Raw genomic sequence first — 19,118 nt, forward strand, 5'->3', positions numbered from 1 at the left:
ACCACGGGCACACTATTTCTATTTGCGAAAATCTAAAATGGTCAAGTTTTCTTTATAGTTATGGTTTCTCTACCTTGTAAACATTTTTTTTAACTGTATACTCATTATATCAAAGAGAAACATACATTGTGATTTGTTTGATTTAGTGTTATACTTTTTCAGTATTTTAGTACAGTACTGACATGTTACGTCAAATTACGATAACGATAGTGACACTTAGTTTTCAGGTACACAGTACCTTCAGAGAATAATTGATAGTATATATACTTAATATTGACACTAACAAACTTTCGAACACAATAAGATAGTACCCGACGGAATTGTAAGGAGCTACCTGTGAGAATGTCTATTAGTATTAATATTAACCTACCATTGAACTTTCTCAGAAAACATTCCCTTGCTAAAATTGGTACACATGTGTTTTGGTATTTACTACTCACAACCCTCCCCCACAAGAAAAAAAAACCCCAAAAAATAAATAACAAACAAACAAACAAAACCAAAACTTAACAATTAACAAAACAACCCAGGGAAGTTGACAGTGGTGTCTCCCCTTAGTAGATATATTCTATTTTCTTCAAACCATTTTGATGATACTACCTGTTTTGAATTAAGTCTAACTAACTTATTCTTAGTTTCTAAATATTTTTTTAACAATTGTGTAAATAAAAAGGAATTTCCCTCTAAGCTTATCAATATTCCGTGAATCCCCGTATATTTTTGCATTACTAAACATTTCATTGCACTCTTAAAGTTTTAATTTTCAGTGCAATTGTAAAATTAGTTAGTATGGGTGACCTAATTGTGATACAAAATATTCAATTACTTCGAACAAATACCATTTCTTTGTTTACACAAAGAAATCAATGAAAAGGAAATGAAAGTTGACATGATTATTTTTCTTTTATTTATAATCAAATGTAATAAATGAACACAAAAAAGGGAAATGCAGAGATTTTTAACACGTCGGAATATCTTTTAAACCATAGTTGGAAACTGCAATCGTAAGTTACGGTATTTCACCATTTTGACATTTTGAAAATTCGATATCGTCTCTACTACTGATCGTAGATCTGACTCAAAGTATGGCTAGCTATATTAAATTTCTACAGTGTATTACTTTGAAATTTATGTATATATTCCATCAGAAGCATGGAGGTATTCATTATATACAAATGTGCTCTATTTTTGTTTTTGTTTCAGTAGAAATAGTTGACAAGAGCATTATGTACTATTACTCTTCAGTGTACATTTATTTTGAAAGTACATGTAGAACATTTTGTAATTGTAAATTTATAACAACCAGATTTCAATATTGTAGGACAAATGACAATACACGGAAAATTCACTGAAAGAGGATTTTAATGGTGGTCCTTATCTTTTCATAAAAGACTATGACTATAATGAATTTAGTATAGTGCCATTATCAAAGTTTTTCTTTTTCTCAGCTTTCTCCCATATGCCTTTACATATATCTAAAGAGCAGGATAGAAGATAAGTGAGGGTCTATTTTAATGATTCGATATTCAGATTGTAATTTTCCAGGAATTTCCATTTTTTAAACTAACAGATATCGTCTCATATATTTTAGGTACATTTTGTAGTTCTATGTTTGTTTGCTATAAAAGGGAATTGGTTACAAGTTGGTTTGTATAGGAGCTCATTGTGATGTTCTGTCCATCTTTTCTTTTATACAATTTCCAAGTCTACATTGTATACATGTTTGTTAGAGATTACTACAGCCTATTTAGAAGACTATCCATATTTTTTGTTGTTTTAAAAGTATTATTTTATTAATAATTTTGTGTATTCGTGTTTGGTTGGATTCGTGGTGGTGTCTTTCCTTTAAGCATTGCGATGTTTAGTTCGATATTACTCTGACGTCCAACGACTGTTTTGCCAGACAAGCTGTGACCGTGGGACATTGATGCCCCATTTATATAATTCCAAAGCCGCCAGTCGGCACCAGAAGCGACGAAGCAGCGCATCTTTTTTGGGTTTGCAAATATCCACTTTTTGATATGGGACTCTGACATTCCACGGCCCCAGCTTGTCTGGAAAAACAGCCGTTGGACGTCAGAGAAATCTCGGACTATGTAATGTATTGCCTCATTTGCTCTTTGCATTCCTTCTAATAAATATAATATTTTCACATGTTTCAGGTGTGATCAACTCATTTTGTGTCAATCATTTTCTGTGTCTTCTTCGTCGTTTAAATTTGGCAGAAGATGGTATATAGTGTTAATCACGGCTGTATATTCTTTTCTAACTTTAACCTCATTTAACCTTCTTCATTCAGACTATATTCAAGATCTTGTGTTCTTTCTATTAACCATGAGTTTGAGTTTAATATCTGCCGTTACCAAGTGATGATCCTTTCCATTTTTTAATCCACTATTTTAATCTCTACATGATAAATTCCCTGTACCAAGTTAGGAATATGAAAGTTGTTATCCATTCGTTTGATGCATTTGAGGTTTTGATTTTGCCAATTGATTAGGAACTTTCCTTTTGAATTTTCTCGGTGTTCTGTATTTATGTGATTTTACTTTTCCAACATCAGCTTCTCTCTTGACTTCATCATCCAGCTTGCATCGTCTGCACATTCATTTGATGATGATGGGATATATTTGATTCTTGTCTTCTTGGTTATAAAACTACCATGTCCCCCAAAAAAGATGATTAATATTCCCTAAATAAATATTTCAAAATTTGATGACTATGTAGAACGCATCTATTCCACTGAATTTGAGGTAGAGGATACAAAAGATACAGTTACAGCACATTTCAGTCAGTATGTAGCTAATGGTAATATATTTGGTTAGCTTGCTTGTTAGCTGAACCGTGAAGTCATTATTAGGTAAGGTAAACTTCCCTCTTTTAATATTAGACTAGCCCAACAGATAAAAAAATCTATCTCTCTGTAGTACTAAGCTACTATAAAAGGAGGGAATTCAGTTTACCTTACCTAACAATGACTTCACGGTTCAGCTAAATAGCAAGCTAACCAAATATATTACCATTAGCTACATACTGACTGAAATGTGCTGTAAGTCTGCCTCATATCTTGCCTCACATCTAGAAACTGACAATGATGTTAGATTGAGGACAAAACTTTACGACAAAAGAGATGATTCAGCTTCCCAATTATGAACTTTCCATTTCTATGGAACAACATACCAGCATCACCTGCATACGGAGTATATATGTTCCAGACCATATGAGTATTTGGTCACACTGGACACTTTTAATTTGCAAAACACTCATTTGCAAATCCGCCGCCGCCTCAAACAAAAGCTACAATATCATGTATATAACCAAAATGTGCGGAATTACATGGGATTCAATAATTTCATTGGTTTTCTACTGTTTCTTTCATATTTATTTTGCAATTTGAATTATAAAAACATGGGATTTTCAATATCCCATGGGACAGGGCAAAATCCCATGGGATTGACCATTATCCCATGGGATTTTGGTTAAATCCCATGGGATTTTTTTTGGTCCCATGGGATAATTGTAGTCCCATGGGATATTTGTTGTCCCATGGGACAAAAAAAATCCCATGGGATTTTTATTATCCCATGGGATTTTTAATATCCCATGGGACAAATTAAAATCCTATGGGATTCTAATTGTAAATATATATATATAAACATACAGTAATGTGTATGTTACAATGTATTCTATTTGGTAGTAAATTATTATAATATGAATCTTTTTAATTGAATATCTTTTTTTCTTGGGAAATGTTAATTTAGCATATTGCTCTATAACTGTTCAAAACTAAACTTTTAAACAACAAAGCAGATAATGTAAGTATCAATATATGTTTATTCATGAATTATAGAATACTTTCTTAAAACACAATTATTTCCCATTTGAAATCAATAAAAACTCTATTGTTAGGCTTAAAATACTACAGGTACTAGTAGCTATTTAAGTAAATCTATTTTTTTTTCACAATTTCCCTCAACACAAAAACATTCAGGTACTAGTAGCTATTTAAGTAAATCTAATTTTTTTTCACAATTTCCCTCAACACAAAACATTAATAGTTTCTTATCATCCAGCATTGTTTGATGGTATAGTCCACTTTTTGGTCATTCAGCACAGAACTTTGACATTATTTTGGTTTCAATATTTTTTTGTATTTAAAAGAACTTCAAATCATTGACTGAGTGATGAAAATAATAACTGATCCAACTTTTGTCTTTATATTTATTCTGGTCTTGTTTTTATGTTTTCTCCATTTATTCTAGGTGGTGAATTTCAATCCTTCTGAAAAAGAACCAATAAAATCTAAAGTAATGTATTATACTGTTAAAATCATATTATTGCTACATGTATGCAAACAATTTTGTATTATTATAATACAAAATTGTTTGCATACATGTAGTAATTATATGATTTTCAATAAAAAATAGCTATGTGGTATGGATTTTACTGATTGTTAAAGGTTGTCCAGTGTCATCAGTTGCTAACGGCCTACATCCTTTGGTCTCTGATGGAGGGTTGTCAAATTAGCAATATACCACATCTTCCTATTCTAATACCATATAACAATCAATTAATTTGTTCTTCTTTATAACATTTGGGTATTTTCCCAAGTTATATACATAATATATATATACTGTAAATTCAGAATTAATGTGAGTTTTTTTTTATTGTGAAAAATGCAACAGAGTTGTAAACGCAATAATTTAAACTCGCATTATGAAATATTTTTATATATGGATTAAACTAGATTTTTCTCAAAATCGTAAAATTTAAAATCGCATTTAAGTCTAAAATGACAGAATCGCAATAATAAATGCACGCAATATTTATGAATATACAGTATAAAGATCAATGTAAAAACTGACAACTATAATAACATTCCATTATTCATAATCTTCACAAGAATTTGCAATATATTATACAAAATGTAGACAACAGAAACAATATTTCTTTAAGCTTTTGAAGATCTGACAGATTACAATTTGTGTTTTATTTCAATGAAAAAATACCTTGAACTCTTTGAACATATTGGAAATTATAACATTGATACAAAAAAAATATGTATGTTTCATCCTTATTTTTTGTGTTGTTGGCTTGCTGTCTCATTTTAATATACATTTATACATACATCAATAATCTTCTTCTTTATTAAAAGTAAAAATGGGATATTTTTGATTTTGATATCCCAAAACATTATAGTTCTATCAAATAACTTATTATCAAGTTCAAAAACACCAATGACTGTTTGATATTAATTTTAAGACATGTATCAATGTTCCAGACCATATCAGTATTTGGATCTTACGTTTACGGTCCAGAACTTACAGTCCCACCATATTTGTACAGTCAGACCATTTAAGTATACTTGTACTGTCTGGTACCAGCTCGACCAAACATGTGTTTATATTTTAATTGCAATTAAACTTTTTGTATTAATCTATTAAAGTCAAAGATTTCAGTTATGTTGATCTGTACTGTACATTTGTTTCTAATAAACTTGACCAACTTCTTAAAATTGGGCAGACTGTATGCGTACAGTCCAAATACTTGTATGTTCTGGAACGTAAACATGATTAACAAGCATTTGGCAGGATGTCATGCTAAAATCCCATTAATATTAGTACTAAATTTTGAGTATATACATGTAAATCCACAAGTTACTTACTGAAATTCATGGCGAACACTCACCAAAAGCTTAAAGAGGATACAATTTAGAGGATGAATGCGCTAACACTATCCATCTATCAAAACAGAGCATAAAACTTACCGAAAAACAAGATGTTTTACATTTATCCAGGAGCAGGATAATTAAAAAGTTTTTTTTTCTTTCTCTGCCATCCATCATATAACCTTTGAATTCATTCATGCAAAATATGAAAAGACCTTGAACCTCAGCTTATCCACATTTTTAATTTTGAACTGCATACTTGTCCTTTTCATCTTGCTGACAACCTAAACATAAAAAAATGATGAAAACATAATTCTAGATTGACTTTGCGTTTTTATTTTTGTTGGTACAAACAACTTTCTCAACTTTAAAACGAAAATATCATCACCAAAAAGGAGGTCATACTAACCTCCAAAATATTTAAACAAACCGAAATTATTACTTGATTGAAAATCTTGTCGTAAATTAATGGCATAGATACTCTAATTTTTGAAAACTTGATGTCTATTGCATACTTATATTCCTTTGTACTAGAGTATGCATATTTAGATGGACTCCATGGACTTTAATGTTAAATAAGCATGATTAATTTTACAGTTTTTCAGCTCTGTGTGTACATTTTGAGAGAATCTTGCAATACTGTATATTCTGATATTCAGAACTTATTGTGAGGTTTTTATTAATACAACTGAAAGCTGTATCTCATTTTCATTTCTGATACATATTTATGAGCTGAAGACCAGTGCTGAAATCTTCTCACTGCATTGAAGACCCATAGGTGACCTTCGGTTGTTGTCTGCTCTTTGATTGGGTTGCTGTCTCTTTGTCAAATTCCTAGTTTCCACTTCCCATTTTTTAACATGTATGCTGATTTTTCTTAAATTACAATATTCAATCATGCAATTTAGTCCATTATTGAAAATACAGTAAGCAAAAATAAATGCACAAAAAATTTAACATTGTTATATATGTAAAAGACTTATTTTTAATTTCAAAACAGTTGCCTACACTGTTAATTTCCTTGTTTGATTTCATATTTTTAAAGCCTTTATAGCTAGCTAGATGGTATGCCAGGGCGGATCCAACCATTTTAAAAAGCAGGGGTTCCCAACCCAAGACAAAGGGGATGGTCCTATATTCATTTGATTTGTTTTATTGTCTCATACAAGAATATAGATGGTTTGAGGGTGGGGAACAGGGATCCGGAAATTTTTTCACCTAACCACTGGGGATCTCAACCATTTAAAAGTTTCTCAAACATGTAGGGGTGGACCGTGGGGGTGACCCCAATGGACTCTCCCTATATTCATTTGATTTGTTTTATTGTTCTATACAAGAATATATATATATGGTTTAGGGGTGGGGATCTTGACCGTTTACAAGTTTTCAAACTAGAGGGGGTGGGACTTCCCTTTTATTTTATTTCATTAATTTTATTGTCCCCGACAAAAATATATATGGTTTAGGGGTGGGGATCTGGATCGTTCACAAGATAAGAGCACATTCTCAAATTGAACAGGGTGGGGTAACCCCCAAAGACCTCCTTTTAATTTAATTTCATTTGTTTTATCGTCCCATTCAAAAATTAATATGATTTAGGGGTGGGGATCTGTACCGTTTACAAGATAATAGCATATTCTCAAATTGAAGGGGGTGGGGATTACCTCCCATGGACTCCCCCTCCCCCCCCCCCCCCCCCCCCAAATACCTTTTAATAAGTCCCATTGCACAGATAGTTAACATTATTTTCCCTTTATTTACACTTTAGATATATACACTACACAGGTGTATTTTTTTTTTTAAAAGATAATACAACTGAAGACCACAGACATGACAGAACTTAGTGGATCCAGAATTTTTCATAAGTGGGGGCCCACCGACTGCCTAAGAGGGGCCTGCTCCTGCCATGCCACAGTGATTCCATATTTAATCAACCAATTTTTTTCCCAAACAGGGGGCCCTAACTCATGATCACCCCTTTTTCCCCCTCATTTCAATCACCCTGATATAAATTTAGTTTTATTACTTACAATAGGAATGGTTTGAATTCCCCAATAATTCTTATACATGTATACCATTAATATCAACATATTTCATTTTTGATAAATGAAAGGCAAAAGTTTTGGTAGAAATGGATAGTGGGAAGCTTTCAGATTGAGATTCACACCATGCCGGTGGCTGTGTTCAAAGTGCTTGGTTTTTATGACCCTCGTTGTTTGCGGACTAACTATTTAGGCCAGTGGTGGATAATAGTGTGCGTGCATTAATCTTCTATACCTTCTTAATCAATATATTCAAATACTGACGGCAAGTGTTGTAATGTATCAATGTCTTATTTGAAATCACCGTGCTATTTACATGTGGGATCGAAAGTGCAGGGGAAGGAAACTTGTCAATTATGATTATTTCTAAGCCAAAAATAAAATGAGCCGCCGTAAAATTAACCTTTGGTAATCCTCAAATTGGTGCAAGAGGCTTTACGGGCTGACTACTAATACATGTCCATCTTCAAATAACTCGGCAACGTCAAATAACAGTTGCATGTAAGGCTTGCCTCGGCGGGTGTCTTTTTTTCTGTCTTTTTTTTAGTTATATTTTTAATAACTTACACTTTTTTCCATTATTCTCTTTCTTTCACTATTCTTTATTCCTTTTTTTCTTTGTCCTTTGTTCTCTATTCTGTTAATTCACATCCATACCCTCTTATGTGGACTTACGGAAGTTTATTTTTTAGTTTTGGCATATGTCTCTGGTTCTGGTATTATGCGATAAGTCAATTTCTTTTTCATGCAGTGTCATGAAATATAATGGTTTAATGCATATCAGCCAAGATTGTGCGTCACATTTTAATAAACAATTCAACACTATATACACGTTATGTGAATTTTATTAAAATCGATGAAGAACATGAATTTGGCAGCTAGTGCCCCTTAAACAGGTAAAGTTCAATTAATAAATTCTGATCTACTGGCATTCAACACCAAATTACTTACTTGCTGTATACTAGTATTGATAAATTTGATTGTATATTGTCAATACCTCAACATCGAGAATACGTCATGTGAGGTGTTGGTCGCTATGTTTGATACGGGGTCACCGGTTGCGGCTTCGAGACAGAGAAAAAAATTTAGGTAAAAAGTGTAGAATTTTGTTTTTGAAAATTTGAGTTGTAAATTTTCTTAAAAAAGTACTTAATTCCGTTCATCTAGTTGTAAATGTTCCTAAAAAAAATACTTCATCTATTAGGGGTATGAACAAAAACTGAACAAGAAAAGTATAAGTAAACAGACAGAAAGTCGTTGAATTAATTATTTTACAATTGTTTAAATATATGAGAGAATGTTTTAGGCGAGTTTTCTTTAATTACAATTAAGTGTATTTTAGGTTCAGGATATGATTTATTCTTCGGGTACGTCTTAGAAAGTCGTTGAATTAATTATTTTACAATTGTTTAAATATATGAGAGAATGTTTTAGGCGAGTTTTCTTTAATTACAATTTAGTGTATTTTAGGTTCAGGATATGATTTATTCTTCGGGTACGTCTTAACAACCGCTCAGGACCTACTGAGTGCACTTAGGACATACACAGTGCACTCAGGACCCATTACCGTCATCGTATCTGCACACATGATGGATGTTTATATTCGTTATACGCTTCTTATTTTAGAGTTAAATTTTGGTAGAATTTGAAATCGCAGGGGAGGATCCAGCTATTTTAAAAAGGGGGTTCCTAACCCAGGACAAAATGGGGGGGGGGGGGGGTCAACTACATGTCCCCATGCAAATGCATTGATCGGCCAAAAAAAGGGGGGTTCCAACCCCCGGAACCCCCCCCCCCCTCTGGATCCCCGCCTGAATCGAACTGAGATAGATATGTTAATTCTTATAAAATAATGAGGGCACGTGTCACTGATTACACAACTACTGAGCCATGATTTTTTTTTAGGAATTGTATTGTTAGTTCAGTTTTACCTTTAACATGAATTTGCATATATATGTATAGAAAAAATAAAATATCTCATTCGATGTACTTTTTCAGTTTATTTTTCATGATGACGGGTAAATTAATTTGTTGTGTTTTGCAGTTCACGAATAAAGAAAATTATTTTATAGTTTTTTTCTGTAACAAGTTCGATTTTTGTTTTTCAGTGTGATTCTTTTCTTTCTCTCTCTTTAAATCAAGTTTTTAAACAAACACAATGTTGACTGAATATCAAATTTTATTGAATTTGTATATCTTTATTCTCAACAAACCATTATACAAGAGAAGACAATTATGTACAAAATTCAGTTTAACCTTAACGGAAATCTGTGCACGAAGACTTAGTTGTGGTTTGAACGGATTTCGTGTCAATAGACTGTCTTCGAAAAAAATTCTTTCTCGCTGTAACAAAAATCATTTTTTTTAAATTAAGTTTAGAATCTTACTAAAATCTAACTTACATATTGTTTAGAAATAATTATACCCAAAATATCATAATTTTCAAAAAAGGAGACGAAAACGGAGACAAGTTCATTTTCAGAATTTATGTTCACATTGAAATTCGTTTCAGGCTTATGAAACTGGACAAAACGACTTTAATTAGAGAAAAAAACCTTAATAAATGCGGATTTCTTAAAACATTCGTATAACTCAAAAAAAAAAATTCCTGGACAAGTTCGATAAACATGAGAAATAATATCTAACTACATGTATATTAGTTTGATTGTTTGAAAAGTATACGGCTTTTACAGTTAAGAACGGATTCCATATACAAACTTTAATTAATATAAATTCTTTAAAAGTATGAACATTTATTTCCCTTTTTTAAAATCGTACAAAGAATTAATTACTGGTCCAGGACACGATAATTAAATTAAGAATTAAACTTAAAAATTAATGGAACGAAATTTTAATAAAATACGAAAATCTTAAAACATGATATTCATTTTAAACGTCACAATATTACTTCCCGCATGGTCACACTGTACTAACAACACAATCTATAAACAACAATAAAGATAATCAAATCAATTTTGTTGATTGGATAGTTCATGGCTGAGTAGTTGTGTAATCAGTGACACGTGCCCTCATTATTTTATAAGAATTAACATATCTATCTAAGTTCGAATTAAAATTCTACCAAATTTAACTGTAAAATAAGAAGCGTATAACCAGAGACATATGTATTATATGTCTCTGGTATAACGAATATATGCATCCATCCTGTGTGCGATGACTATAAAGGGTCCTGAGTGCACTTCATATATATGTCATTAGTGCAATCAGGCGGTTCTTCAAGCGGTGTTTAGGCGTACCGTTATTCTTCTGGCGGCTCAAAAAAAATATCTTATCAATAACTTATACACAAGGACACATTTTTGTGTTTTGACAGCATGAACCCCAGTTAATGAGCAAACACAAATTAAGAAAGAAAACCGTTTACAATTAAATTTTATAAAAGGAAAAAAAGGGGGGGGGGGATAATAAACAAATTATATTTACGCTCACATACTTCTAAAAAGATTTGCATATGTAAGCTCTCTATAGATAATGTTAAATTATTTCAGGAGTTTTGAAAAAAGAATATATACAGTTTAATTTCGACTAAAATAGTGATTCTTTTTATAGATTTGGTACCTCAGTTTCGACTCAACATTTCTTTTTGAATTGTTAGATGGCAAACTCTTTAGGACAATATTCATGATTGTATCTGTTCTTTATGTAATTATGGTGATATTGGAGATGAGATTCATTATATTATAACAAGGCCTTGTACAAATCCTTGATTATAGAATGTTTGGCAATATAAAAAGACAAACCCTAATTAAGCAGGGTTTCACAAGTTGATATCCAAGCGGCCCACATTTTTGTACATCGAATAAGATCTATATTTTCAACGTTTTCAAAATGAAATAACTTGAATTGAAAATTTCCCAACTGTGATTTTTTTTTATTTCTAAACGTCTTTAATTATTATTTCGGAAAGAAAAAAATATTTAGCATATTCATATATTTTCATAATTTTTTCCAAGGTAAACCTTTTTTGGGCAAAGTTTACTTCTATAGGTTTTTAACCATCACCAGCGACATATTCTCTGCCATCACCAATTAGTCCTTATTATAAAAGATCAATTGACCAAATTTAAATGATGACTGGTATATCGTATTGAATATGACCATAGGTCATCCGTGACGTATCCCAAATAACGGCGCATGCCGATAGATAGTTTATTAATTAGCGTCTCGCAATTTAAATTTCATCAAGGGGACTTAATTAAACCAGTTACTATACAAATCTGGAAAAAACGATGTACATGTACTTTTTAATATTTTTAAAACAAATTACAAAAACGTTTAGTGTAAAAATCACTGAATATAAATGTTTCTTTCTGCCTAAAATATATTTGCAGGTTTTGGCATTTGTAAATTTATAACATTAACGTTTTGGAATCCTAATGCAAAAGACAGTCGATTCAAACTGAAATAACTTCTTTAAAGATGGTTTGATTTTTTCAGAGACACATGTATTATATGTACGTGTATAATATATGTATTATATGTACGTGTATAATATATGTCTCAATACATGTATTATATGTCTCTGATTTTACCAAAACAAAAATTACAAAATTATAAAATAAGTGTATATCAATCGAATGTATACCCTGAACTCTCACTATTATATATACATGTCCTAAGTTACTTAATGTCCTGTGTGCAACTAAGAGATCCTGAACGGTTTTTAGACGTACCATTATTTTATATGCATATATTTAAAGGTGTTCTTAATCATATGCATACTAGGTATCAGTGGCGGATCCAGGGGGAGGGTTTCGGGGGGTTGGAACCACTCCTTTTTTTGAACGATCAATGCATTTGAATGGGGACATATGGTTGGAACCACCCCCTCCCCTTTTTGTCCTGGGTTGGGACCCCCCCTTTTTCACATTGCTGGATCCGCCACAGAGGTATATTTATATATATGTGTGTATCAGACCAAATGACTTCCCAATTAGCAGAGGCGGATTTCGTTTTTTTCCAGCCGCCCCCCCCCCCCCCCCCCTTAAATCTTGGGAAACAAATGGTAGATTATATAGGGAATCACGGAAGCATGACTGGACGTGACCCCTCTAAGGCAGTCAATGAGTCCCCACTCAACCATCAAACATTGCTTAGTTCTAGTTATCTTAGGTCCTAGTGTGAAATAAAGCCAATGGGTCTTTTTAAACACATCTTAATTCATACATGTATACGTTTTCTCACGGATTTGTTCATGCAATATTGAAATTATGTTTACTCAATGCGTAATTACTGAAGTTTATATATATTTGATACTTTTCTTCTTAATTTCATATAAATTATTTTTTTATTTTTTCTCGTCGAAAAATTAGTGGTGTTGAAATAGCGAATAGACACAGATACCTTATCACATTCTAATTTAACAAAAGAAATGTTGTATAATGTCATCAATCTGTATTACACGTAGACAGGATGTTCTCTAGAAAACTATACGTTATACACACCCGAGAATACACGCACTGTCGTAATGGAAAAATACTGTATGTTAGTTACCTGTAATCATCTTTGCAACACCATGTCATAACAGTTCAAAAAGATTTTCTTCAAATCAAAATGGAATATTAATTTTTTCTTTAAAATTTAAAACTTTAAAATTTAAAAATTTAAAAAGTAGACTTTGACAAAATTAGGAAATAGAAAGAATTGAACAATTTAAAATCGTATTTTAACAAAGATTTAGATAAAACTGCGTAGGTTCATATCGTTTGATTCAACGTTTGTTTGGTATTTTTTAAGGATCGTTGTAAAATTATATATCAAAATACTGACACACACCAGTTTGCCATCTAAGTATGCAAGGCAAGGGTGCTTGGTGAGGTGCTTGAACTTGATGTACATGTATCATTAAGTTACAGTTCTGTTATGATTTTTTGCAGAGACGTTCTATTCTTACTGTTATCAGTTAGTATAGACTGTTCCTGGCTTAGAATGATTCTCTGCTCAGCAAATGGTGCGTAATTAGCATTTGAATCAAATTTCTTGTAGAAGTAAAGAACACAAACAACTTTATTCAGGAGCACAGTCTATATAGACGTATTTACACTTGTATGCAAATTTGTCCGCCATTACATAACATCACACAGGTTCCCGTAAACTTTGACTTCATAATTCAAAACATATGACGTCACAACTAAAAAGTGATTGTTGCTTGACGTCAAAAGGTTATTTGGAGGTGATGTAAGGTCATTCGGAGGCAAAATACAGCTAAATACCAAAAGTGTAAATACGTTTATTAATCGTCATAAATAACTTCGAGTTTACTCTTCTGCCCGATCTATGCTAATCGATGTTCCAGTATATTTTATATTTATATTTATTCGTGAGGCCCTCGTCATCATTTATATTCACTAAAAGCACAGTCGCATAAAGATTTAATAATTATAGCGAAGAAATTGCGAAAATTGGGTGAAATAATAAATTTTTAGTAGCATTATTATTTTAAAATCTGAAGAGGTTCCCCGGCCGTTACTTGCAAATTTAACTCTAAAATGAGAAGTGTATAACGATCTATAACGAATATGTACATCCATCATGTGTGTAGATACGGCGACTATATAGGGTCTGTCATGAGCGCACTTTGTATGCATTGCATGTAATCACTCAAGAGGTCCTCCAGAGCGGTGTTTGACGTACCGGGAAAATCTTATCTGATTCTAAATCAATTCATCGGTTACACTCCCCTGTCACCTGTGATCCTTTTTTGCTGACATTCTGAAAAAGTATTGTGTAGTCCCTGTGTAAGTGTTGACTCTTAATTTGCACATGTGATTTTTTAAGATCTTTTAACATTACCCGGACTTCTGCAAAAAACAATTATTCAGTTCACCGAAGGTAAACGAACAGAAAGTCACAGGACATTCCGACAAAAAGTCCCAGGACAAAAAGTCAGACAAATGTCAGACTCAGACATAAAGTAACAAAGTTGATAGGACGAAAAGTGACAAACAATTTGTTGACAATTGTTTGAATGTAAATGAAAAAAGATTTTGAAATATCTTCTTTTTATTACATATATTCATTTTTAATTTAAGGAAATTGTCATGATTGTTCATCATGTTCACATTATAAAAAAGAAGATATGATGGTGGTATGATTGCCAATGAGAAAACTGTCCACAAGAGACCAAAATACACAGACATTAAAAACTATAGGTCACCATACAGCCTTCAACAATGAGCCAATATAAAAAAGATGTGGTATGATTGCCAATGAGACAACTGTCCACAAGAGACCAAAATGACACAGACATTAACAACCATAGGTCACCATACAGCCTTCAACAATGAGCAAAGCCTAGGTAAAGCCCATACCGCCTTCAACAATGAGCAAAGCCGAGGTAAAGCCCATACCGCTTAGTCAGCTGTAAAACGCAATCATACCATATCTTTTTTTTATATGTACATGTCAAAAAATGCGTGCAAATGTAATCAAAAGCTGCACACATTGTACGTAATGATTTCTGTGTGCAAATGTAATGGTAATGTGCGCAAACCTAAAGCACTGATTTATTTGTTTTTAATAAATTTTAATTACAAAGTTGCTACATCATGTTCATGTATAAAACTTCAAGAAAAATACAAAAAGAGTGTTTTCTTGTTCAAAGAAAAATAATCTTTAAACTAAATTGTGACTTTTTGTCCTGTGACAGTGTGTGACTCTTTAAATGTGACTTTCTGTCTGTCCTACATTCAGATTAAATAGGGGAGTTTGGTTGACCCCCTCTCTCTCTATCTGAGACTACTATCTCATTGATGAGCTTTATGTTGCATGTACAAATGTATTGTGCTTGTCATGTATGTATGTCGGATAAAAGCTCTTCAGAGCTTATGTTGTATTGTTATTTGTATAACCGACAATAAATAAATAGCCCCTATTAAGTAAGAATTAGGTTACTTCTTTTTGTTTTGACATCTTGCAAGGGTTTTTATACCCCCGTATTAAAATTATACCCCTACTTTAAAAAGGGGGGAGGGGGGGGGGGGGGGTATACTGTTTTACCCCTGTCTGTCCATCCATCCTTGCATCAGTAAATGAATATTTTTCGTCCCATTTTCCTCAGGAAATACAATAGACATATAGAAGGATTTCTGAAATTTGGTTTCAGGGTTTAATAAATAAGTCAGCTATACTGTGTGATGCATTTTCAGATTCATCACTCCACAACTTCCTGTTTTCCAAACACTTGTATGAATTTACACATGATCATGATGATAGCCAAGTTGAAAGTTGAAAACTAACAACCTAATTTATGTACAAAAAAAAATAAAAAACAGATATGTTTCACATAAACAAACGACAATCAAGTGCTGAATTATAGGATCCTGACTTGGAACAGGCACATCCATAACAAAATGGCAGGGTATAAGCAGGGCGGTAACTACATTGAAGCAAAAGACATGAATGAGGCAAATGCCTCATGTTTTAAATTTCAAAAAAAAAGAAAAAAAAAAGATTGTCTTTATATCAAATTAATTGTTTCAACGGAAAGTGTCTTGCAAGAAGCAAGTTCTCTTCACTCTTTGGTGTCGCCCCTGCATGTTTTACATAATCAATGTTTCTATTTTACTTTTGGTTTTGAGAGTTGATGGTCTATTGTTTTTACTTCTGTGTCCCGGATTTGTCTTTTGTTCATTTATTGTCCTACTGAATGACTAGTCTGAGTGTTGATTTTCATTTGTAAACGTGTCACACTGTGTAATGTTGCATGATCACCGATGTCCAGGCATTATGCGAGAAAATATTTTCAGAATATACGATGCTGCTGGACACAGACAAAAATGGTCGTTTCTTCATGGAGAATTAATTGAACTTTATATCGAAGAATACAAAACTGCCTTTTGTGTATATGAAACCACAGACTCTTGGTTATATGATACAGATATTTTTTTATTTCTTGTTGTTGATTAAAATTTTCAATTTTCTATATTTATAATACATATCTATCACTTCTGTGGATGTCTCACCTAGTTCCGAGTGATTTAAACGACTACGAGAAAATACCCAATTTTTCTTGGTATGGATTGTAAAATTGGGTATTTTCTCTGAGTCGTTTAAATCACTCATATACCCAAGCGCCTGTGGATAAAACTAGATATGTAACATGGTTTAAATTAAAGTAAGTCCACCAATTTCCCGGTATCAAATTATTTTTGGAAAAAAACATCAATGTATTGCCATATAACCTTTTACATCAAGGGTTAAATTTGCCTGATTAAGTCGTGTTCAGACCCTTTAACAGAAATAAAGGAATATGCAGTACACGTGCACGGGAGCTAATCGCACACAATGTCAATGTATTGAGAAAAAAAAACAAATGATCAATGGTCAAAGTTTTTATTCCTGTTCTTCATCTTGATAGTTGCTGGAGGGTCTTCGATAATGAAAGAATCATAAATACCATAAAACAAAGTCAATATGGTCCCTAAAGTGTAGACTTAAGCAGTACTAGTACTTAAAATATATTACTCAGATTGCACACTGTCACTATATATAAATCTAGTCATAAAAAAATCACAAGTCAGCACAATACAAGACAAGAACAGATAGACAGATCCGGTATTAATGATTATGAGAATTACGATTTTTGCTTTATCCTACATATCGGCCTTTTAATGTTTTCCCTAAAACCTTAAAGTCTTAAATAACAATGAAGCTATGTTTTTTTTAAACCAGAATATTGTCGAAAAAATAGCTAAGAATAATTTGCGTTTCTATGTAAGAAAGAGTCTGGGAAACGCTCAGAATGCAAGATTTTGTGTTATTTTTCTCAGAGCTTCTGGGGACCTTGAGCGGCCCTCAGACCCCTCGCCAAAATGTTTTCGCCTCGCTACGCTCAGCGTATATATTTTGCCTCACTATTAAAAGGGGCTAGTTATGGCCCTGGTATAAAGAACTTTGAAAATGTTTAGTTTTTGTGCTTTGGTCTTTTTTCCGGATACTGTAAGCAATAAGGCCCCTTGTGCATGTCGGAATGACAGATTCATATATAAACCATGACCACATTTTATTGTTCTTTGGTCAATGATAAGTTTTCTTGGTTTTGTCATTTTATCAGTTTTTCTAAGCATAGGTCTACTTGTTGTTGAATGGAATGAATACAAGGTATTATATAAAAAAAGATGTCTGTCTGCCAAGGTTAATTTTACTGTGACCTCTGATTCATAGAATAATGATAATATTCATGATATTGAACAGCAAGAATGATGAGTAAGTTGATGTTATATACAAATAAGGCAAAATTTTCAGTGCCTACTAATTATGATATAGTAGTTATTTTTGTCATTAAATGATGTTTACCCTTTTATGTGTAGGGCAAGAACATTAAAGATAAAGGGGAAACTATAAACAGAAGAAATTATCAACAAAATAAAATTTACAGAGGTCATCAAAGCCTAAATGGTAAGTCCACTGTTATAAAAGTTTTTGTCCGTGAATAATGATTAAATATTTATTAAAATAAGATGTGGTATGATGAATGAGAAAACTATCCATCAGAGTTCAATTTAGTGGATGTAACCATTGTAATTACTTATTAGAGGCCAGTGATGACCTGTAACATGTGTAAATAATGAGAAAACCCATACCCTATACATGTTATAGTAATCTATAAAAGACAACACTAACCAAATTTGAAACAGAGCATCAATTCAAACGTCAAATATACCAGACTAATTTATAAAAACAAAAAAATATGAAAAATAAAAATGACGGATATGAACCAACATCAACCACTGAACTATGTACAAGCTCCTAATATTGGACAGGTATAATATGGCTGGGTTGATATAAAAATAAAAAAACACTTAGCAGTCTGATTTCCAATGAGACATTTCTCCAATAGAGATCAAATTACATTTAACATTTTAAAGAGGCTCTAGGGTATAACAATTTCAGAAAAATATTTAATACTTTTTTTTCATAACTCATTTTATTTATTACTTTATCATATGGTACACCAAATCATTCAAAACGATCAATTCGGTTTGGCCCCAGATGACTTTTAAAATGTATATATCATTGTAAAAGCTCTAAATTATCTCCCTTTGGTGCAAAAACGCCATTTTTTGGCATTTGAAATGTAATATCTTTTTTAACTCATCAGTGGCCTTTATTTTTATGCCCCACCTACGATAGTAGAGGGGCATTATGTTTTCTGGTCTGTGCGTCCGTTTGTCCGTCTGTTTGTTTGTCTGTCTGTTCGTTCATCTGTCCCATTTCAGGTTAAAGTTTTTGGTCAAGGTAGTTTTTGATGAAGTTGAAGTCCAATCAACTTGAAACTTAGTACACATGTTCCTTATGATATGATCTTTCTTATTTTTAAACCAAATTAAACTTTTGACCCCAAATTTCACGGTCCACTGAATATAGAAAATGAAAGTGCATGTTTC

At 32.3% G+C, this 19,118-nt stretch overlaps 1 protein-coding gene across 1 annotated transcript in view; it reads left to right on the forward strand.

Moving 5' to 3' along the window:
* Window positions 1-901: 901 nt before the first annotated feature.
* Window positions 902-19,118, forward strand: part of LOC134686264 (uncharacterized) — a 30,491-nt gene continuing 12,274 nt past the window's right edge. The window contains exon 1 of the mRNA XM_063545935.1: window positions 902-1,004. The gene's annotated coding sequence lies outside the window, so the exon portion shown is untranslated. The remainder of the gene's footprint in view (window positions 1,005-19,118) is intronic.

This window comes from Mytilus trossulus, chromosome 10 (genome assembly GCF_036588685.1).
Source record: "Mytilus trossulus isolate FHL-02 chromosome 10, PNRI_Mtr1.1.1.hap1, whole genome shotgun sequence".
Taxonomy (NCBI): Eukaryota; Metazoa; Mollusca; class Bivalvia; order Mytilida; family Mytilidae; genus Mytilus; species Mytilus trossulus.